At 43.0% G+C, this 23,720-nt stretch overlaps 1 protein-coding gene across 1 annotated transcript in view; it reads right to left on the bottom strand.

The window, feature by feature from the left end:
* Positions 1–23,720, bottom strand: part of oprk1 (opioid receptor, kappa 1) — a 77,505-nt gene that overhangs the window by 4,715 nt on the left and 49,070 nt on the right. The gene's annotated exons all lie outside the window — the stretch shown is intronic.

Here is a 23,720-nt window from a genome sequence, read left to right as displayed (position 1 = left end):
TTACAAGCAAAATAAAGCCTAGCACTGATATACATATCATTATCATTCCAAAGTTATGTGCCATTTTATCAATAGATGTTTTCATTTATACTCTTGCTGTGCCTATCTTAGATGCTAGGCAATTAAATATCAATTCTCTAACACCAACACATTGTGTCCTGCTCGCTAATATCAATCTGCTTGCTATGGTGGGCATAAAACATGGCCAATTCACAGAATATATGAAAAGCATTCAACACTGGAAAGTACACAAGCCAAACTAAACAAAATACAAGGAATTGTCAGCTTTTATTCAGTGTGTGGTGCAGTCAGTTGCTAATGATTCTATTAGTTAACTACTATTCACTATCGTTAATACAAACAAACTCGTGATTAACAAAGTACTTCTTATAAGGCATTCTGCCAATTGAATATTAGCTTCTCAGACAGTAAAACTAATAATAAGAGGTTTCTAATAGCTACGTTTCTAATATAGAATCATAGAATCATAGAAATTTACAGCATGGAAGGAGGCCATTTCGACTCATTGCATCCGCATCCATTGGCCTTCCTGATCACTTGCTGTACCTGCATACTAACCTTCTGTGTTTCATGCACAAGTACCCCCACCTCCTGCTGTACTGCAGCACTTTGCAATTTTTCTCCATTTAAATAATGACTTGCTCTTTGATTTTTTCTGCCAAAGTGCATAACCTCACACTTTCCAAAATTATGTTCCATCTGCCAAATTTTTGCCCACTCACTTAGCCTGTCTGTGTCCTTTTGCAGATTTTTTGTGTCCTCCTCACACATTGCTTTTCCTCCCATCTTTTTATCATCAGCAAACTTGGCTACGTTACACTCGGTCCTTTCATCCAAATTGTTAATATAGATTGTAAATAGTTGGGGTCCCAGCACCGATCCCTGTGGCACCCCACTGGTTACTGATTGCCAATCCGAGAATGAACCATTTGTCCCAACTCTCTGTTTTCTGTTAATTAGCCAATCCTCTATCGATGCTGATACATTACCCCCAACCCCGTGAACTTTTATCTTGTGCAGTAACCTTTTGAGTGGCACCTTGTCAAATGCCTTCTGGAAGTCCAAATACACCACACCCACTGGTTCCCCTTTATCCACCCTGTTCATTACATCCTCAAAAAATTCCAACCAATTTGTCAAACATGACTTCCCCTTCATAAATCCATGCTGACTCTGCTTGTTTGAATTATGCTTTTCCAAATGTTCTGCTACTGCTTCTTTAATAATAGACTCCAACATTTTCCAAACCACAATTTTAAGCTAACTGGTCTATAGTTTTCTGCTTTTTGTCTGCCTCCTTTTTTAAATAGGGGCGTTACATTTGCGGTTTTCCAGTCTGCTGGGACCTCCCCAGAGATCATTGGAATGTTGGTAAATTACAACCAATGCATCCACTATCCCTGCCGCTACTTTTCTTAAGACCCTAGGAAGCAAGCCATCAGGTCGAGGGGATTTATCCGCCTTTAGTCCCATTTCCTTACTGAGTACCAACTCCTTAGTGATTGTGATTGTGTTAAGTTCCTACCCCTCTCCAGCCCCTTGACTATCCACTGTTGGGATATTTTTAGTGTCCTCTACCGTAAACACTGATGCAAGTTATTTGTTCAGCGTTTCTGCCATCTCCATGTTCCCCATTGCTAATTCCCGGGTCTCATCCTCTCAGGGACCAACACTTACTTTAGCCACTCTTTACCTTTTTATAGACCTATAGAAACTCTTGCTATCTGTTTTTATATTTTGTGCTAGTTTATTTTCATAGTCTATCTTCCCTTTCTTTAATCATTTTTTTTACTCATTCTTTGCTGGCTTTTAAAAGCTTCCCAATCTTCTGTCCTCCCATTAGTTTTGGCTACTTTATATGCCCTTGTTTTTAATTATTTCCTTTATTTCTTTAGTTAGCCACGGATGGCTTTCTTTACTTTTACACCCTTTCCTCTTCAACGGAATATATTTTTCTTGAGAGTTGAGATATATCTCCTTAAACCTCCTATCCTTTAATCTAGTTTCCCACTCCACTTTAGCCAACTCTGCCCTTATACCTTTGTAGTCTCCTTTATTTGAACTTATTACGTTGGTTTGAGATCAAACTTTCTCACCCTCCATCTGAATTTGAAATTGAACCATGCTATGATCACTCATTCCAAGGGGATCCTTTACTAGGAGATTGTTTATTAATCCTGTCACAATACACAGGACCTGATCTAAGATAGCCTGCCCCCTGGTTGGTTCCATTACATACTGTTCAAGGAATCCATCCCTTATGCACTCTATGAACTCTTCCTCAAGGCTACCCAGACCAATTAGATTTGTCCAATCAATATGGAGGTTAAAATCACCCATGATTATTGCTGTTCCCTTTTTACAAGCCCCTACTATTTCCCGGTTTATACACCGACCAACAGAGTTGCTACTGTAGGGGGGCCTAGACTATGCCCACCAGTAACCTTTTTCCATTATTCCATATCTCTACCCAAACTGTTTCAACATCCTGATCACTTGAGCCAATATTATTTCTTACTATTGCAGTGATTCCATCCTTTGTCAACAGAGCTACCCCACCTCCTTTTTCTGTCTGTCCATCCCTTCTGGATTGTCAAATACCCCTGAATATTTAGTTCCCAGTCCTGGTCACCTTGCAACCACGTCTCTGTAATGGCTATCAGATCATAATGATTTGTATCTATTTGTGCCATCAGTTCATCTATTTTGCTATGAATGCTACGTGCATTTAGAAAAAGAGCCTTTAAATTTATTTGTTTACCCTTTTTTCCTGCTTGTTTCCTCTCTCCTTCAAACTCACTTTCGTTATTTTTGCTTTCTAATTTCAGCTTTACTCCTCTCCCTACTGAATCTATTTTCAGGTTTCCATCCCCCTACCAAGCTAGTTTAAACCCTCCTCAACAGCACGAGGAAACCCCCTCATGAGGATATTGGTCCCAGCTTTGTTGAGGTGCAACCCATCCGGCTTGTACAGGTCCCATCTCCCCCAGAAGCGGTCCCAATGCCTCAGGGAATTAAAGCCCTCCCGCCTGCAACATCTCTCCAGCCACGTGTTCATCTGCTCTATCCTCCTATTTCTGTACTCACTAGCTCGTGGCACCGGGGTTAATCCGGAAATTACTACCTTTGAAATCCTGCTTTTTAATTCCTCTCCTAGCTCCCTAAACTCTGCCTGCAGGACCTCATCCCTATTTCTATCTATGTCATTGTTGATTTAGTTAACTAAAACGGAGAAGAAAATTGGCATCAATTAAAATTATTGGCCTGGATTTTATTGTTGGTATGGTGGCAACACACCACCGTATTTTCTTTGAAATCCACTGCAAGTTTGGAAATTCTCGCACATGCGTGAAATCCGGAACTTATGGCCTGTCAATGCCATCCACGCGGGTCACGAAAAGCCAATCGCCAGGACAGAGTTGGGCTATTTGTCCAACGACTGGCCAGCAATTGCGCACGGAAATATTATGGTTGATGCAAATATCCCAGCCATTAATTAAACATTTTCATATCGTAAATTATGCACGTACACTTTGTCAAATAAGTTTATGCAAATATTGGCCCAGATTACAGTTTTAATGATGTCTACAATTATCAAAAAATTAAATTTTTAGTGAGGTTGGTGGAATAAAGGTAATTATGAATAACATTCCAATTGTGTAATTAGATCAGATTTCAGGATTCCATTACATCTCATTACAGGATTCCCTTTGGAAATGATTAAATGGAATTCTGCTGTGTGATTGGAGGACCAGACCCATGTGATCCTAGGTCCGCTTCCGCGCCACCTACGCCCCCGGGATCCATGGCCCATTATGCTGCCCTCTACCTCGCAGCCTCAGATTGCAAGTTTGCCAGCAGGTAGGTTCGTAATTCTTTCGCCAGTCGGAGGTGTACTCCAGAGTTACATCTCCAATTGCAATTTTTGGCCCATTTGTAATTCTATGTCAAGTAAATTAAAATTGGGACTACATTTTCTAAAATAAGACCAAAATTTGAGGTAGAAACTAAAGTCACAAGTTAAATGATTTTGCAAACTAAAGTAACTCTGATGTTGGGGGTTATTTAATCCTACCCCTTTTCAGGCTGACTCTGTCACTCTGCTAGCATATGGAGGAAGAGCATCCGGGAGGGCGCTGAGCACCTCGAGTCTCATCGCCGAGAGCATGCAGAAAACAAGCGCAAGCAGCGGAAGGAGCGTGCGGCAAACCGGGCTCCCCATTCACCCTTTCCTTCAATGACTGTCTGTCCCACCTGTTACAAAGACTGTAATTCCCGTATTGGACTGTACACTCACCTGAGAGCTCACTTTTAGAGTGGAAGCAAGTCTTCTTCGATTTCGAGGGACTGCCTATGAAATGAGCTAGCATATTGCACAGAGACAGATGCACCCAGCTCACTGCTACATATGTCCCTGTGCCTTCCCAAAGTGTAGAGGCTTACAAAAAACATGACATTTGTTGTGTTGTGTATTTATCTAAATACATTTTTTAAATGTAAAAATAGGCAACATTTCATTGGACCGCAAACAAATTTGCAGTTAACAATTTTGTTATTTTTATTATTAATGGTTTAATTTTGAGTTAGAAAACCCATTTCTTGATAAATATCTAGGCAGCTTAGCATGATCTGTATTTTGTGTGTTTTAAAGTATGAACAGTTTAGTTACAGATCCTAGATATGATTTAAAGAATAGCATTGCTAGTGTGCGTTGAAGCACCTGTGGGTAGAGCTATTTTTCTTTCAAGATCTTATTGTTTACATTTCTAATACTTGCCTTTTGTGGGGAAAATATCAAAACAGCGTTAGATTTAAGTAAGTTTATTTTATAATCTATAGAATACTGAGATTTAAGTCAACATCTGAGTCAACCATTTTGCTTCTGGTGGGCAACAATGGTGTTAAATATGATCCTCAGTTTGGCTTCTGTACTCATTAGCTTGAGATTGGAGATATTAGAAATGTCAAACTGTTTATAGTAATTTTGACATTTGCTGCTAATTAGCACAATAAAGAGGTCAGAACCTCTGTTATGTAAAATAGAGAAGTTACATGGTGCATTAAAAATAAAAAGCGGCTTGCACCTACTGCTCATGAGTTCTGTATGTGAAGGAGACTTTAGAAGAAAGCACTTTTGTTATTACAGCTAAATATGGTCCTATTCGCAGTGGGCATATCCAGCTTTAAGGGAAACATACTGCTGTTATGACTTTTTCCCACTAAATGTCAAACAGAATTCTATACTCTCATCAATCATCCATGTTCTAGTATCACAGTGATTTATTGAATTGGAATTAAACTGATTCAGTGATTTGAATATTAAAGGCACATTTTAATAAATCAGAGCAATAAAACCCAGAGATATTCGGAAAAAGTATTATTGACAATATATTCATCATTATTGTTATATATGTAAACTTGTATTTACTCTGTACAGCCACCAGAGGGCTCATCCTCTGGAGTCCCAAGGGATCTCATAATCCCTTGGGAGCACAGGTATTTAAGGAAGTTTCACAGGTTGGAGAGACACTCTGGAGACCTGCAATAAAAGGCAAAGGTCACAATTTACTTTGAGCTCACAGTGTTCAGTCTGACTCTTATTCCATATACAACAACTGGCGACGAGATACAGATAGCGAATCCTAAGGTGCAGAGAACAGTGGGCATCCTGGAGAAATGCTCGGAGGGAGATGATTGGGAAACTTTCGTGGAGCGACTCGACCAATACTTCGTGGCCAACGAACTAGATGGGGAAGAGAACGCTGCCAAATGAAGGGCGTTCCTCCTCACCGTCTGTGGGGCACCAACGTATGGCCTCATCAAGAATTTGCTCACTGAAGCGAAACCCACGGAGAAATCGTATGATGATTTGTGCACACTGGTCCGAGAGCATTTGAACCCGCAGGAAAGCGTTCTGATGGTGAGGTACTGGTTTTACACCTGCAAAAGTTCTGAAGGTCAGGAAGTGGTGAGTTATGTCACCGAGCTAAGAAGCCTTGCAGAACATTGCGAATTTGCAGCACAAGCTCAGAGAATTTTTCGTATTTGGCATTGGACACAAAACCATACTTCGCAAACTTTTGACTGCAGAGACCTCAACCTTGAGTAAGGCCATAGCGATAGCCCAGACGTTCATTGCCACCAGTGACAATACGAAGCAAATCTCTCAGCACACAAGTGCTGCTACAAGTACTGTGAACAAAGTGATGTTGTTTTCAAATTTTAACGTATAGGGCAGGTCACACATGCCTGCAGCTACACGTCTGCAGATGTCTCAGAATCCACCATCAAGGGTGATGAATGCAAGGCCATTAACACCTTGTTGGCACTGCGGGGGTGATCATCGTTTCCATTCGTGCCGATTCAAAGGATACATTTGCAAGGGCTGTGGAACAATGGGACACCTCCAACGAGTGTGCAGGCGAGCTGCTAGGGCTGCTAAACCTGCAAACCACCACATTGCAGCGGAGGACAGATCCGTGGAGGATCACGATGAAACAGAACCTCTGATAGAGGAGGCAGAGGTACATGGGATGCACACATTCACCACGAATTCTCCCCCGATAATGCTAAATGTTGAACTAAATGGACTCCCGGTGTCAATGGAGCGGGACACCGGCGTGAGCCAGTCCATCATGGGCAAAAAGACTTTCGAAAAGTTCTGGTGCAACAAGGCCTCAAGGCCAGTCTTAACTCCAGTTCGCAGGAAACTAAGACCTTACACAAAAGAACTGATTCCTGTAATCAGCAGTGCTACCGTAAAGGTCTCCTACAATGGACCGGTGCACAAGCTACCACTCTGTGTGGTACCGGGCGATGGTCCCACGCTGCTCGGCAGGAGCTGGCTGGGAAAGATACGCTGGAACTACGCTATCGCCCACTGACGACACTTCGTGTGCCCAGGTCTTAAACAAATTTCCTTCGCTGTTCGAGCCAGGCATCAGGAAATTCCAAGGCGCCGAAGTGCAGATCTGCCTAATTCCGGGGGCGCGACCCATCCATCACAAGGTGAGAGCAGTACCGTACATGATGAGAGAAAGGGCAAATATTGAGCTAGACTGGCTGCAAAGAGTGGGCATCATTTCCCCGATCGAGTTCAATGAGTGGGCCAGTCCTATCTTCCCAGTCCTCAAGGGAGACGCCACCGTCAGAATCTGTGGCGATTACAAAGTAACTATCAATCATTTCTCCCTGCAGGACCAATACCCACTACCAAAGGCCGACGACCTCTTTGCAAAGCTGGCGGAAGAAAAGATGTTCACGAAGCTGGATCTGACTTCAGCCTACATGATGCAGGAACTGGAGGAATCATCGAAGGGCCTCACCTGCATCATCACGCATAAAGGTCTTTTTGTTTATAACAGATGCCCATTTGGAATCCGATTGGTGGCGGCGATATTCCAGAGAAACAGGGAAAGCTTACTGAAGTCGATCCCGTACACCATGGTCTTCCAGGACGACATCTTGGTCACAGGTCAGAACACAGTCGAGCATCTGCATAACCTGGGGGAGGTTCTTAGTTGACTCAACCACGTGAGGCTCAGGTTAAAACCCTTGAAGCACGTTTTCCTGGCACCTGAAGTGGAGTTCCTGGGAGGAGGATTGCGGCAGACGGCATCAAGCCCACCAATGCGAAGACGGAGGCAATCGAGAATGCACCGAGGCCACAGAACATGACGGAGCTGCGCTCATTTCTGGGACTCCTTAACTATTTTGGTAACTTCTTACTGGGTCTCAGAACCACTGCATGTTTTACTATGAAAAGGGAATGAATGGATTTAGGGCAAAAGCCAAGAAAATGCCTTTGTAAATGCGAGAAAATTGTTATGCTCAAACAAATTGCTTGCGTTGTATGATCCATGTAAGCGTTTGGTACTAGCATGTGATGAGTCATCATATGGCGTCGGGTGTGTATAGCAACAAGCTAATGATTTCGGGAAACTGCAACCAGTTGCTTATGCATCCAGGAGTCTGTCTATGGCTGAGAGAGCCAATAGCATGATTGAGAAAGAAGCGTTAGCGTGTGTCTATGGAGTAAAGAAAATGCATCAATACCTGTTTGGGCTAAAATTCGAATTGGAAACTGACCATAAGCCACTTATTGCCCTGTTTTCCAAGAGTAAAGGGATAAATACCAGTGCATCGGCCGCATCCAGAGATGGGCGCTCACGTTGTCCACATACAACTACACCATCCGCCACAGGCCAGGCACAGAAAACTGCGCCGATGCTCTCAGTAGGCTGCCATTGCCCACCACGGGGATGGAAATGACGCAGCCCGCAGATCTACCCAAGGTTATGGAAGCATTGAGAGTGAGCAATCGTCCGTCACTGCCCGGCAGATCAAAACCAGTACAAGCCAGGACCCTTATTATCTCTAATCAAAAGCTGTGTGCTTCACGGAAGCTGGTCCAGTGTCCCACTGGAAATGCAGGAAGAGACAAAGCCGTTCAAGTGGCACAAAGATGAAATGTCTATACAGGCAGACTGCCTTCTGTGGGGCAATTGAATAGTGGTCCCCAAGAAGGGCAGAGTCACCTTCAGCAATGACCTCCACAGTACCCACCCAGGCATCGTAATGATGAAAGCAATAGCCAGATCCCACGTGTGGTGGCCCGGTATCAATGCGGACTTAGAGTCCTGCGTTCACAGATGTAATACATGCTCACAGTTAAGCAATGTACCCAGGGGGGCACCGCTAAGTTTATGGTCTTGGCCCTCCAAACCGTGGTCTAGGGTACATGTCGACTCCCTCCTCACAGCTGATCACATTCCTAAGGCAGATGTTGTTGCTGACTGTGATATCTTCTGTACAACCTCACAAACATACAGGCTCTAAGATGGCTGATAACTTCAAGAACCTGTCAGGTGATCTGTTCCCTCTTTATTGTTGTAAACAGCAATGGCTGCATTACCACACTAGTCCACTGGGTGGAGCTTTATATATATTGCACTTCTCCCTCCTTAATGAAGAAGTAATTACAACAAACAATCATCATATATAACTTGCATGGTTATACATAACAAAGATTATGGACTTAATTTACAAATCAAGCTTAACCACGTTTTCTGTTTCGAAGAGGATATCTTCGCTCTAGAAAAGAACTTCCCAAACATGGTCTAGAACTTAGACTCATTCGAGGCTGATCCTGAGGAAAGTTATCCTCCAAGGGATGCCTTGATTTACATTTGAACTCTTTACAACTTCATACTGTATGTCTGCCTGACTCGGACTCAGACGTAAATTCTAACCTTTCCATGATCAAATATCTTGACCAAATATGTGCGAGGACCACATATCTTCAACACTCTTCCTGGTAACCACTTTCACCATTTATGGTGATGGTTCTTCCCTCTCACTTCTCTTTTTTACTCTACATCCATCATGATTCTGTTTCTGTCTTAATTGTTTCCTTCTACGGACTGTGCCAAGTTTGGTTTTAACAATGAGAATCTGGTTCGTGGCTGTCATTTGAGAAACATCTCTGCTGATGTTCTACCAGTAGTTGTATGAGGAGTATAACGACACGTAATTAGAAAATTAGGCAATTTGTGGTCCAATGACAACTGTCATTTCTTTGGATTTGGATCCAACGCCTGTTTGATGAGGGCATGTGTTACTATTTGTACTGTGCGATCTGCTGCACCATTTGAAGCAGGGTTGTACGGTGGAACCATGGTATGTTTCACAACATTTTTTCTTGTGGACTATGAAAATTCTTCTGAACAAAATTGTGGTCCATTATCAGACACATTTTTTTTTTGGGAGGCCATATGAAGAAAATCATCTTTGCAATGTCTAATGTTTTACTTGTTATTTTCCGCATTGGAAACAACTCTACCCACTTCGAATGGCTATCAATCACAATGAACAATTGCTGTCCTTCTGGCTCAGCAAAATCAATATGTAACCTTTGCCACACCCTGGGAGGCCATTTCCATGGCTGTAATGGCACTGATGGTGGTTTCTTGCTTACCGATTGACATGTTATACACTGACTTACTCTATGTCTTTATCTAGATCTGGCTACCGTAAGTAACTGTGTGCAAAACTTTTGGTCAAGCAAATTCCCAGGTGCTGGTCATGAAGATATCCTAATAATTTAGACCTGAATTTATTTGTCATAACCATTCTTGCAACCCACATGATACAATCTTTATCGACTGATAATTCATTCCTACAAATGAAGAATGGATGAATATCTTTCTCTGATACCTGGTTTGGCCAGCCATTTGCAATATACCTTTGACATAACTGGGTCACGTTTGGTTGCTCTACCAATCTCTTCAGCTATGACTGGAAGTTCATCAATGTATGAAAAGTAGAACACTTCTTCACTATTGGGTGTAACTTGTGACGGGGAAGGCAATCTAGGCATGGCATCAGCATTACTGTGATCATCTGTATTCAATATCATATGTATATGCTGACAAAATCAAAGCCCATCTCTGCATATGGGCTGCAGCTAATATTGGAACTGGGGATTTTGGATGGAGGATTGCTGTCAGGGGCTTATGGTCCATAACGATGGTAAACTTACAACCATACAAATATTTGTGAAACTTCTTGACCCCAAAAATGAATGCCAAAGCTTCCCTTTCGATTTGTACATAATTACACTCACTGGCACTGAGAGTGCGTGAAGCAAAAGCAATTGGTCTCTCCTCACCACTATGTAGTACATGAGAGTTCACTGTCCCAACTCCATACAGGGAGGCATCACATGCTAACTTGATCTCCTTAGATACGCCATAGAGAACTAACATGGTGTTCTCTACCAATTGGCTTTTACACTCCTTGAATGCTGTGTCGCATTTTCTGACCATTTCCAATGGACCTGTTTTTTCAATAGTTCATTCAGTGGATGTAACACTGTAGCCAAATTTGATAGGAACTTCCCATAATAGTTCAAAAGAAATAAAAATGATCGAAGTTCAGTGACATTCTTGGAAGTGGGTGCATTTCTAATTGCATCCAGCTTTCCCATGGTTGGATGTAAACCATCTTTGTCTACTCATTCTGTGTCCCAAGTACTCCACTAAGTTTTGAAATAACTCACACTTGTGAGCAATCACTCATACTCTGTGCTTCTCTAGCCGTTGAGCACTTCATTCAATATTTTATTATGGATTTGCCTGTTTGTTGTTGAAATTACTATGTCATCTAAATAACATACTACCCCTTCAATGTCTTGCAAAATCTGGTTCATCACCTCTTGGAATATGGCGAGGGCCGAAGACACTCTAAACGGTAGCCTAATAAATTGATATAGGCCTAGATGAATATTTATAGTCAAGCATGACTTGGACTCCTCATCTAGTTCAAGTTGTAAGTAGGCATTTGTAAGATCCAACTTTGAGGAGATCTGACCACCTGTCAGTGTTGTGAACAAATCTTCTACATTTGGCAATGTATTGGGGAGATTACCTAGTTTACGGTTACTTTATAATCACCACAGAACCTTACCTTACCTTCCGACTTTGGTACAACTATGGGCGTAGCCCAATTACATAGATTTATCTTAGAGATAATGTTCTCAGTCTCTAGTCTTTTGAGTTCTTGCTCAACTTTCTCCTTGAGTGCACATGGTACGGGACATTGCTTGCAGTCTAGCGTCCTTCTGTACCCTGACATTCGCCTTGAAGCCTTGAATCGGACTGCCTGTTTCACAGAACACCTTTGGATACTTCTTGATGACATCATACTTTGATGCAAATCTCGTTTCAACACGAAAAATCTCATTCCAATCCAGCTTCAGTGATCCCAACCAATTTCTTCCTAGTAAGACAGGCTTATCTCCTGCCACTACTAAGAGGTAATCTCTGAAATTGATCCGGTATGGTGATATTTCACCGGTATGGTGATATGACCTACCACAGGAACGTTCTCTCCTGAATAGCCTCACAGCTCTATCTTGGATTTTTCCAATGAGAAATCACACAATTTGTTGAGATATAGCGATTCTGGTATTATGCTCATAGATGCACCAGTGTTGATTTCCACAGGTATCTTGGTTCCTGCAACATCTACTTGGATGATGATACTATTCGAATCGCTGTTAAATACCCTCGTGCTCCTGATGATGTGCATCTGTTCATCCTGTTGCTTTTCTTCCATGATACGTAGTCTCTGTGGATTTCTACTTATAACATTGAAAGTTGGTTTACTCTTCAAATCGGCATGCCTTCGCCAGATGCCGAGTTTTCCTGCAGAAGAAACACACTGCCTTCATATATGGACACCTTTGAGCAATGTGTTGTCCCAGGCACTGATAGTACGACTTCAATGTACTGTTACGTTGGCCAGTTTCTGAGGCCTTGGTGTCTAACTGCCTTTTACTTTTAACCTGCAGGCGATTCATGAAATGGTACGAAATTCTCGGGAATATTGGTTGGCCATATCCATTGACATAGCTGTCTGACAAGCTAAATCAAAAGTCAAGTTAGGAGTTGTCAACAACTTTCTTCTGATCGCTTCATTTTCCATCCCACAAACAAAGTGGTCATGCAATGCTCGGTCCTGAAAGTTTCCAAAATGACAGTGAATAGATAGCCTTTTTGTAATGCTACAATGTACTCACTGATATTTTCGTCGGTTAACTAATCTCATATTCCGAAACAATAACTTTCAGCAATTTCCAGGGGCTAAGGACTGTAGTGCTGTTCTAACTTAGTTAGAATCTGATTAAGTGATGTGTTCTTTGGCTTGACTGGCACAAGCAAATTTTTCAGGATTTCATACACCTCAGGGCTTGCTTCAGTTAAGAATATAGCCTGTTTTCTTTCCAACACCAACCGGTTACGGTTTTCATCATCGGGGACTTCGATAATACTATTCGTGGTGAAAAACATTTCTAGTCGCTCCACATACATTCGAAAACTTTCACGGTCATGATGGAATTCCCCTGAGCGTTTTATTATTCCCATATGCACAGCCATCTGGACTCTTCAGTTCAGCCAAGTATGCTTATAATTTACCTTGGATTTTTAGCTGTTCTGCAAACAAAGAAGTTTTCAAAGTCTCTCTGTCAGTTGGCTGAATCAATCTCCAACAAAAATTTCAGCTAGGTTATCCAGAAATCCTAACCTCATCACCAACGTGATATCTTCTGTACAACTTCACAAACACACAGGCTCTAAGATGGATGATAATTTCAGGAAACTGTCAGGTGAACTGTTCCCTCTTTATTGTTGTAAACAGCAATGGCTGCATTACCATATTATACTGACGGTATTGTCAGCACAGATTTAGCTTTCTAGAGGTTGCAAGTGTTTCCAGAAAGTCGGCATCCACTGTCACTTCATAGGTAGAACCTATCACATCATTGACAGGTTACTTCGGTCACCTTTGCTTTACCTGTCATCTATTCCATCAACATGGATGCCATTTATACTGACTCACCTTGGTCCTCAGAATGGGACAACGATGAGATCCAACCAGCAGCACCAGGCACATGAGCAGCACCAACAACAACACCAACATTCTTTTCAACCACCTGATGACCAACATTGTTCTCAACCACCTGATGCTGCATCATGCCAGACATGATACCACAACACAGGGTATACAGGCAGAAGATAAGCTTCCTCAACATGACTGAGCAGCAGTGCAAAAGGAGGCTCAGGCTATTGTGCCAGGTCATCGCAGACATTTGTACATTGCTGGAGCAAGACCTGCAGCCCAGCGGATCGGGTGGATATGTCTTACCAGTGGCTGTCAAAGTTACCAACACCTTCAACTTCTTCACCTCAGGCTCCTTCCAGGGATCTGCAGCTGACATTTGCGACATCTCACAGTCGGCCACTCACTGATGCATCACACAGGTCACCAATGCCCTCTTTGACAAGTCAGCCAATTATATCAACATTGCTGCTGATGAAGTCAGCGTTACTGAGTGGTCATTCAGCTTTGCTACTCTGGCTGGCTTCCCACAGGTGCAGGGCGTCATCGACAGCACACATGTGGCCATCAGGGCATCTCATCGTTACCCAGGCATCACTGTCTAAACACCAAGGGCTTCCAGTCCCTCAATGTGCAGCTCGTCTTTAACCATAGGAAGATCATCAGGCATGTGTGCGTAAAATTCCCTGCCATGACTCCTTCATTCTGTGCCAGTCCGCACTCCCTCAGCTCTTCACTCCTCCAAATAGACTTTACTGCTGACTGCATGGAGACAAGAGCCATTCACTGAAGAATGGCTCATGCCACCTTTGAGGAGGCCAAGTACTGAGGCCGAGTAGAGATATAATGAAAGCCACATTTCCACCAGATGTGTCATAGAGCAAAAAATAGGCATACTGAAAATGTGCTTCAGATGCCTTGACAGATCTGGAGGAGCCCTTCAATATGCACCAGCCAGGGTCTCCAGAATCGCTGTGATCTGCTGCATCCTGCACATCATAGCACAGCAGTGAGAATTAGTGCTGCATGAGGAACAACGCACTGAGTGCACAGATTCTTCTTCTTCAGAGGAGGAGCAGGAGGAGCATCAGCTGGAAGATGAGGAGGAGGAGGAGCAAGAGGAATCTGCAGTCCAGATCCCACCAGCACCTGAGCACACTGCTGCCTGCGAGGCCAAGGATGGGCTCATCATGGCCAGATTTATTTACCTTTACGCATTACACCCACATAGCTGCCAGATGCTGCACAAGTGTGGCACCAGCCCACAGCAACATCATAAAGCATTCCTACAATGGTCAAGCAATTCCTTTCACACTGACCACCCTTGTTGGAGGCAACGTTATTTCTGACCATTCACTCCAACTCACTTTGCCACTTTTGGAGCCTGTGATGACTCTGCCAAAGTCTGTTCCTCCTGTGACTGGGTAGGGATGCATCTGTAGCTCTGACTGAGTTGGAGGCAATGGTGAAGTGTGAGCGCTTTAAGAGGAGCCCTCACTTGCATGTTCCCTCTCACCATCATCCCTCTCATGGGCCACCCACACGTCCCTGCTATCAAGGAGCTGGAAAGCAACTTGCTGCATAGCAATGGGACCATGAGGACCAACTTTTACATTGCCATCCCTCCTAGAGAGGACATCTATGAGCCTCTGCCATCTATTCTCCATAGCCATCTATTCTCCAAAGAGACCATGTGCCCTTGTGAGTGGCACATTAGCTGCTCCATGCAGGTGGCCATCCTATCCATAGACGAGCCGACAGTCGCCATCGCTTGCAACATGGTGATGCTCATGTTGGAGATGGACTCCTCCATTCTCTGGACATTTGCAGACATCGCGGTCGCAAAACCTGTCAAAACCTCCTGGACTTCTTGCTGCACCTCCATGATCACTCTCTTTCTGGATAACTCCCAAGGCTCAGTGTCTGTGTGCAGCTGAGCAGAGCTGGCAGTGCCCTGCGCCCTCCAGCAAGAAGTCTCCACTACTGTTCCTGTCTCCACCATCTGCTCTTGCTCACTTGTGACTTGTGAGATACCAAGTGACAACACTACTCTATCTCGCGAGGCATCCACCAAGGTGTGCGTATCTGAGCTGGTGCTGAGTGTGCTTATGTCTGGTGATGCTGTACCCTCAGAGGCTGGAGGCTGCTCTGAGGAGTTGTCTTCCTCTTCCTCCTGGACAGTGTGGGGGGCCTTGATAGAATTGTGGAAGAGTAACGGGATGAGTTAGATATGTATATCAAGAATGGATATAGATACATGATGACATCAGTCCCCATAATAGTCATGGTATACTGCTGTATGCAATGTGGCTGTATATGTAACTCTGTCACCAGGTTGCTGAGATGTCCCCCTCTTTCCATCTCCCACCTTCAGCTGCTCGGCGACTCCAGAGACTTCTAAGGCAGCCTTCTCTGCTGATGTTAGGGGGCCAATGAAAGAGGGTTGCCTCAGGTTCTCTCCCTCTCTCTCTTATTGTGGGCTCTCTTTTCCTGCAAGGAAGGAACAAAGAGAAGGTTGAGAGTGATGGAATGAGTGTAAAGAATGGATAGGTTACATCTGTCGAGGGTAACTATGATGGAGTGGGGTGACAATGCCAAATGGCCTTGTATGTTGTTAGTTGGTATGATTGCATTCGGATGAGGGTGAGTGTGAAGGGTGACTAGTCAGATGGGGATGTGATAATGTAGATAGGAAAGGATGGGTGGATGTCCAAGGTATGTTGGTGTGAGTAAGGATGTGCAGGAGCAGGGTGGGAAGGCAGAGTGATGGGGATGTGATGAGAGGCACAGCAGGATGAAGTTGAGTGTGGCTTTGCACTTACATTTCCTGATCTAATAAGATCATTGAAATGTTTCCAGCTCTGCACCCAGGTCCTCCTGACCACATCCCTGCTGTTGACATCCTCTGCTATTTGGAGCAAGCTCATTTTGTTCCCTGGGGAGGTCTCTTCCACCCAATGGAAGGGAAAAGGACTGCCCTGCGAGCTCTTGCTCCTTCGTCAAGCAAATGGAGGGAGTCATCGGAGAGCCTGAGTGCAGCCCTCTATCTCAGTACACTATTTGGCTCGCTTTCCAGCAGTCCAATTGTGCAGTGCGCTACCTGCACACTCCTAGATGAACCTTCAAAATGCAATGTGGCCTTGACTCCTTTAAATATCCCAGCTGAAAAAGCATCCTCGATGATGTTATCAGACCTGTATGATTTAATAGGGCCAGGAAATTCGCAGGGCAGCCTCAGTATGCCCCACTAATTGAAAGTTGTTGTGAGGAGCAGCATGGTATAAGAACGGGGTCGCCACCCAAAATGACGACTGTCTGTACCTGACTGCCCAGGTACAGAGAATTCTGGGCACAGATTTTACTGTTTAAAACTATGCATTAACAGTAAGTCCTGCAATAGCTTATCCAAGTTTGAATAAATTTAAGAGGCGTATTTGAGAGATAGAACAGGGCATTATGTTTTGCTGTCTCAACGGAACACATATATTAAAAATTCACCATTAATTATTAATAAAACTAATATTTGAACATTGGCCTTTGTGCATTTAAATTTTTTTAAAGCCAGCAGAGAACGATTAAAAAAATGATTAAGAGAGGGAAGATAGATTATGAAAGTACACTAGGATGAAATATAAAAACAGATAGTAAGAGTTTCTACAGGTACATTAAAAGGAAAAGAGTGACTAAAGTAAATGTTGGTCCCCTGGAGAATGAGGCTGGGGAATTAATAATGGAGAACAGAGAAATGTCAGAGACGTTGAACAAATATTTTGTATCGATCTTCACGGTAGAGGACAATAAAAACATCCCAATAGTGGATAATCAAGGGGCTATAGGTAAGAAGGAACTTAATACAATCACTATTGCTAATGAAGTAGTACTAGGTTAAATAATGGACCTGATGGCTTACATCCTCGGGTCTTAACAGAAATGGCTGCGGAGATAGTGGATGCATTGGTAGTAATCTACCAAAATTCCCTGGATTCTGGGTGGTCCCAGGAGATTGGAAAACCGCAAACGTAACGCCCCTATTTAAAAAAGGAGCCAGACAAAAAGCAGGAAACTATAGACCAGTTAGCCTAAAATCTGTCGGGAAAATGCTGGAGTCCATTATTAAGGAAGCAGTAGTGGGACATTTGGAAAAACATGATTCAATCAAGCAGAGTCAACATAGATTTATGAAAGGGAAATTATGTTTGAAAAATTTGCTGGAGTTCTTTGAGGATGTAACAAGCAGGGTGGATAAAGGGGAACCAGTGGATGTGGTGTATTTGGATTTCCAGAAGGCATTTAATAAGGTGCCACATAAAAGGTTACTGCACAAGATAAAAGCTCATAGGGTTGGGGGTAATATATTAACATGGATAGAGGATTGATTAACTAACAGAAGACAGAGTCGGAATAAATGAATAATTTTCCGGTTGGCAAACAATGACTAGTGGGGTGCCACAGGGATCGGAGCTGGGTCCTCAACTATTTACACTCTATATTAATTACTTGGATTAAGGGACTGACTTTAATGTAGCCAAGTTTGCTGATGCTACAACTGTACAGGGTACTGGTGAGGCCATACCTGGAGTACTGCGTACAGTTTTGGTCTCCGTATTTAAGGAAGGATATACTTGCATTGGAGGCTATTCAGAGAAGGTTCACTAGGTTGATTCCGGAGATGAAGGGGTTGATTTATGAGGATAGGTTGAGTAGGTTGGGCTTATACACATTGGATTTCAGAAGAATGAGAGGTGATCTTATCGAATCTTGTAAGATAATGAGGGGGCTTGACAAGGTGAATGCAGATAGGATATTTCCACTTATAGGGGAAACTAAAATTAGAGGACATAGTCTTAGAATAAAGGGTCTCCCATTTAAAACTGAGATGAGAAGAAATTTCTTCTGAGGTTTGTAAATCTATGGATTTCTCTGCCCCAGAGTGCTGTGGAGGCTGGATCATTGAATATATTTAAGGTGGAGATAGGCAGATTTTTGAGCGAGAAGGGACTAAAGGGTTATGGGGAGTGGGCAGGGAAGTGGAGCTGAGTCCATGATCAGATCAGCCATGATCTTATTGCATGGCGGAGCAGGCTCAAGGGGCCAAATGGCCTAAGCCTGCTCCTATTTCTTATGTTCTTATGCCAGGACAGCCCCCATGACTGAGTGAAAGCAGCAGGTCCAAAGGTTGTAAGAAATGCTAATGAACAAATTGTAATACCAGCAGCAAAGTAACTATGTTCACAATCTGAAAGCATTCAAAATGATCTCTGGGAAGGTAGCAATCAACTTGACCTCTCAATGACCTGGTTGCTCATTGCCTTCTACATCACCACAGTAGTGCCAATACCATTTGTGAGCACTTTGTTTTGCTGACATGATTAGCACCAAGCGGTTAATGCAGTGAAAACAATCAATATTGTCATCGGGGCGCTAGCGGGGCATTGCACATTCATTGACCTCACGGTCTCATTGGCGCAGCATTCCCAGGTGCTAATTTTTTGCGCCACTGTTAAAGTACCATTCAAGTTGGCGAGTGGCACTAATATCACTGTGCCTGGGTGATCAGCCTTTAATGCCCCAGTAGTGCCCTTCACCAGCGCTAATAGGTGATGCTAATCTATTCAATTTTTCGCCCCTAGACTCCCCAACCAGCGGAAATAGTTTTTCTCTATCTACCCTTCAGTTCCCCTTATTATCTTGAAAACTTCAATCAAATCAAATCTTAACCTTCTGAATTCCAGGGAATACAACCCTAGTTTGTGTTCCCTGAAAAGCCATAATTCTCTCTCCACAGATGCTGCCTGGCCTGCTGAGTATTTCCAGCATTTTCTGTTTCTATCTTAGTTTGTGTAATCTCTCCTTGTAATTTAACCCTTAGAGTTCAGGTATCATTCTAGTAAATCTACACTGCACTCCCTCCAAGGCCAACCTCCTAAGGTGTGGTGCCCAGAACTGCTCACAGTACTCCAGGTGGTCTAACCAGGACTTTGGATAGCTGTATTATAACTTTAACCCCCTTGCAATCTAGTCCTCTACATATAAAGGCAGCATTCCATTAGCCTTTTTGATTATTTTCTGTACCTGTGCATTAAATTTTAATGATCTATGTACATGGACTTCCATTGTTTCTAGCTTTTCACCATTTCCTCTATTGTAAATACTGATGCAAAGTAAGTATTCAACATGTCCGTCATTTCTTTATTATGATTAACAATATCAATTTTCAAGGGGCTCACATTGCCCCTAACTACATACAGTCTTTTTCATCATATAATTGTAAAAAGCTGTTGTGTTGATTTTGATATCCCTTGCAAGTTTCTTTTCATATTCCCTTTTTGTGGTTCTGTCTGTTTTGTGACCCCTTAGTGTTCTTTGCATTGTTGTATGCTTTTTCTTTTAGTTTTATGTTGTCTCTTACCTCTTTAGCTGTCCATGGCTTTTTTGTTTTGGCAAGTACTGCTTTTGCCCCTCAGGGGTATAAGCTGGTTCTGTATCATATTAAATTATTTTTTCAACATCGCCCACTGATCTTCTGTCATTTTACCCACTAATAGATTTACTTACAGGAATTTTCCTTACCTTGGTGGGTCCGCGGCACCTGGTGTCCATGGCAGGTCACAACCCCACTGCTGGCTCCATCCGATTGTAGAAAACAAACTTACCTTCATGGGGTCTATTAAGCCCACCCAGCGCATTACCCAGCCCAATTAGATGGAACGGGACTGGTGACATCATTCATGACACGTTTTAAACCAGGATCCTTAAAGGGAATGTGGCCACATTAAATTTCAAATTTAGTGGGTGTTTTATCTTTACTGTACAATAGTATAATAAATGTTATATATGAGTGACAAAGAAATATTTAAATAAAATTATTAAGTTATATGACTCCATCTACAAATACAATGAAGAACATAATTTTAAAATTACATTAATTGTTAAGTTATTGATGCTTTCGTCATAAATCTATAGACTTTTGTATCAGTAACTGGTACAAATAAAAGGTGTGTGTGTATAGGTAATACATAAAATTAAGCAGATTTTAAATGTAATTGTGAAGAGGTGGATTTACAATCTTTTGCAAGTTCAGTGGAAAAACTGGGGAATCCCTGAAAAATAGTGTAAGTCGTGCTTACAATGGGCCAACAATTCCGGCATCCCCGGGTCCGTACGGAGTTCCTACGGACCCGGGAAGGCATCGGAAAAGCCGGTTTCCAGCGGGCAGTGTGCATCCGCTGGAAACTGGCATTTCTAATCTGTCAAATTTCTGGCTTGACAGATGGCTGCATCTCAGGAGCGAGGACATTTGTAAATGGAAATTTCCGATATTTATGCTTACAAATGTCCTCAAAAATCTTGCGCCTGAAAAAGCAAGCACATAGCCTACTTTTACAGGTGCAAGTGTTTTAAAAAAACACAAAAACATATAAAAATAAAGTTATTAAAACATATTTATCATTAAAAACACTCCCCACAATGGTAAGTTTATTTTTAAAAACTTAAAAAAAGTGGAACATTATTTTTTTTAAGACATTAATAACTTTAATTTAAATGAATGTAGTATAATTATTTTCTATTTTTTATTAGTGTTTTGGGTGTTTAGGGCTGTGTTTTGGGTGTTTAGGGCTGTGTTTTGGGTGTTTCGAGCTCTATCACAATCACAGTAATAGGAACTCCTATTACTATGATACTTTACCTGATTGGTTGCCCAGAGCCATGTGACTCCAGCTGTAGGCCTGCGCACGCGGCGATGTGCACGTGCTGCGAATCGCAGTCGAAGGAGGCCTCAGCATCGGAAAGTCGAACGTGGGCAGCTGCGTTTTAAGGTAGCTGTGTTTTTTTCTCTAAAATGCCCGCGGGAAGGCCAAAACGGAATTTCAGGGCCAATGTGTTTCTGGAATTTCTGCAGCTCTTCCGTTGAAGTTAATAATGGACAAGTGAGAGAACCTCTGCAGAAATTTACCCTGAAGTTTTAGACTGAAAAGTTAAATTAGTCAGATTCAGGGACTGAAAGCAAATTGAACCAGTGGAATGAGTGATCAGAATGAAATTGTTATGGTTGATGACTTGATTTAACGTGTAACTGAACAATCACAGTATAGTGTAAGAAAAACCTGATCAGAACCAACATAATAATTTATTTAAATGTAAATGTCATTTTTTATAGTGCAGACCAATTCACACCAATTACTGTTGAGTTGGAAGGCTCAATGGCCAGCTGAGAATGGCCAGTGAAAAATGTCCCCCTTTGCTACACGCTTATCTAATCTCTGAATTTTTACAATCTGGCACTTCACAGCTGCTACTAGGGAGCTTATACACAACTTTCACTACGGTCTTAAATCCTTTGTGATTTCTTTATTCTACACATTAAGGTGGGAATTTTGCAGGGGTCAGCAGATGCGTTGGATGGTGGGTCTGGTGGGAAAATGTATTTTTTTTTAAAAAGCGGATCAGGATCCTGCTGTCAACCCGCCGCTACATACCTTTCCCAAAAACTCAGGACTGTCAGCACTGAACAGACCAGACTCGCAGTGGCGGGGGAGGCACTTGAGTCAATTATTGGCTTGTTTAGAAGCCCTTAATAGTGATATTTTACTGACCTTTTAACATTACCAGGTCGTCCATGGATTTCAATCCTCGACCCCGACTGTTCATCTGAGATGGAGGTTGAGTGACAATTTACAGCTGCACACTTTCCAAACCCAGAGATTCGTTGGTTTCTCCCCTTGGAAGACAGATTGTGCTTTATGCAGGCTGCAAGTCTTAGTAATAAACTCTCCAGCCAGGCTCACCTCATTGCAGAAGCCTCTCTCACCTCTGACTGAGTGCTTCAGTCATCTCACCTTCAACTGATACCTACTCCATCAGGATGGGAACCATTTACACTCTGTCACCTTGGCCCTTAGAAACTGACCACGATGAGCTCCAACACCAGCATCACCAGGCACACCAGCAGCACCAACAACAACACCACCCTTCTCCACAATCAACTGATGCTGCATGGGACACAGGGCATCAGCACCCAACCATATTGCTGCCCGGGAGGCCAGGGATGTCCTTGCCAAGGCCACATTTACTTCATTTGATGCTGTATACTCTGGCTGCCACATGATACATCAGGTTGGCACCACCCCACCCCAAACCAACAACATAAAGCATCCCTACAATGCCCAAGCCATTCCTTTCACACTCATCGCCATTGCAGAGGGTATGGTTATGTCTCTCCATTCACTGCATCTCAAGAAGCCACTTCCAAAAGTGCACACAGATCTGTCCAAGAATGCAAAATGTTGAAAATAAAGATTTCAATGTTTGACACCACATTAACAGAAACGTTACATGAACATTGCATAAAACAGCCAAGTGCCTGCCCTTGTTTGTTGCTAGTTAGTATGATTGGACTAGGATGAGGGTGAGTGTGAGGGGTGGCTAGTGAGATGGGGATCTGATAATGTAATGTAGTTAGGGATGGGTGGAGGTGCAAGTTAGTTGGAGTGAGGATATGTAGGAGTAGGGTAGGGAAGGCAGAGTGATGGGGACGTGATGAGTGGCACAGCAGGATGCGATGAGTGTGGCTTTGCAATAATGTTTTGTGATCTACTGAGATCTTCTTGACCTCTCCACATCATCTTGTCCATGAGACTCACTTCCTGTTCCTGTGACGCTAGTCCCACTAAACAGTTGACCACCCAACCTCCTTTTCTGGCTCCCATGTTAGCTGACATTTTTAACGGTTCTCTGTCCTTTGGTACTGTCCCCCTCTCCTTCAAAGCTGGCGTCATCACCCTTCTCAAAAAAACAACCCTTGACCCCACTGTGCTTGCAAACTACCGCCCCATCTCCAACCTCCTTTTCCTCTCCAAATTCCTTGAACGTATTGTCGCCTCCCAAATCCCAAATCTTTCCCGGAACTCCATGTTTGAATCCCTTCAATCTGTTTTCTGCCCCTGCCACAGTACTGAAACGGCTCTCATCAAAATCACAAATGACAACCTTTATGAATTTGACAAAGGTAACCTGTCCCTCCTCATCCTTCTCGAACTGTCTGCAGACATTCACATGGTTGACCAGTCCATCATCCTCCAATGCCTCTCCAGTTGGGTGGGACTGCACTCACCTGGTTCCATTCTTATTTATCTAATCGGAGCCATAAAATCACCTGCAATGGCTTCTCTTCCCACTCCCACATCATTACCTCTGGTGTCCCTCAAGGATCTATCCCTGGCCCCCTCCTATTTCTCATCTATATGCTGCCCCTTGGCGACATCATCTAAAAACACAGCATCGGTTTCCACATGTACGCT

Source organism: Pristiophorus japonicus, chromosome 1 (assembly GCF_044704955.1).
Source record: "Pristiophorus japonicus isolate sPriJap1 chromosome 1, sPriJap1.hap1, whole genome shotgun sequence".
In the NCBI taxonomy this organism is placed as follows: Eukaryota; Metazoa; Chordata; class Chondrichthyes; family Pristiophoridae; genus Pristiophorus; species Pristiophorus japonicus.
The sequence above is the reverse complement of the archived record's forward strand: the minus strand, read 5'-3'. Positions and strand labels throughout refer to the sequence as shown.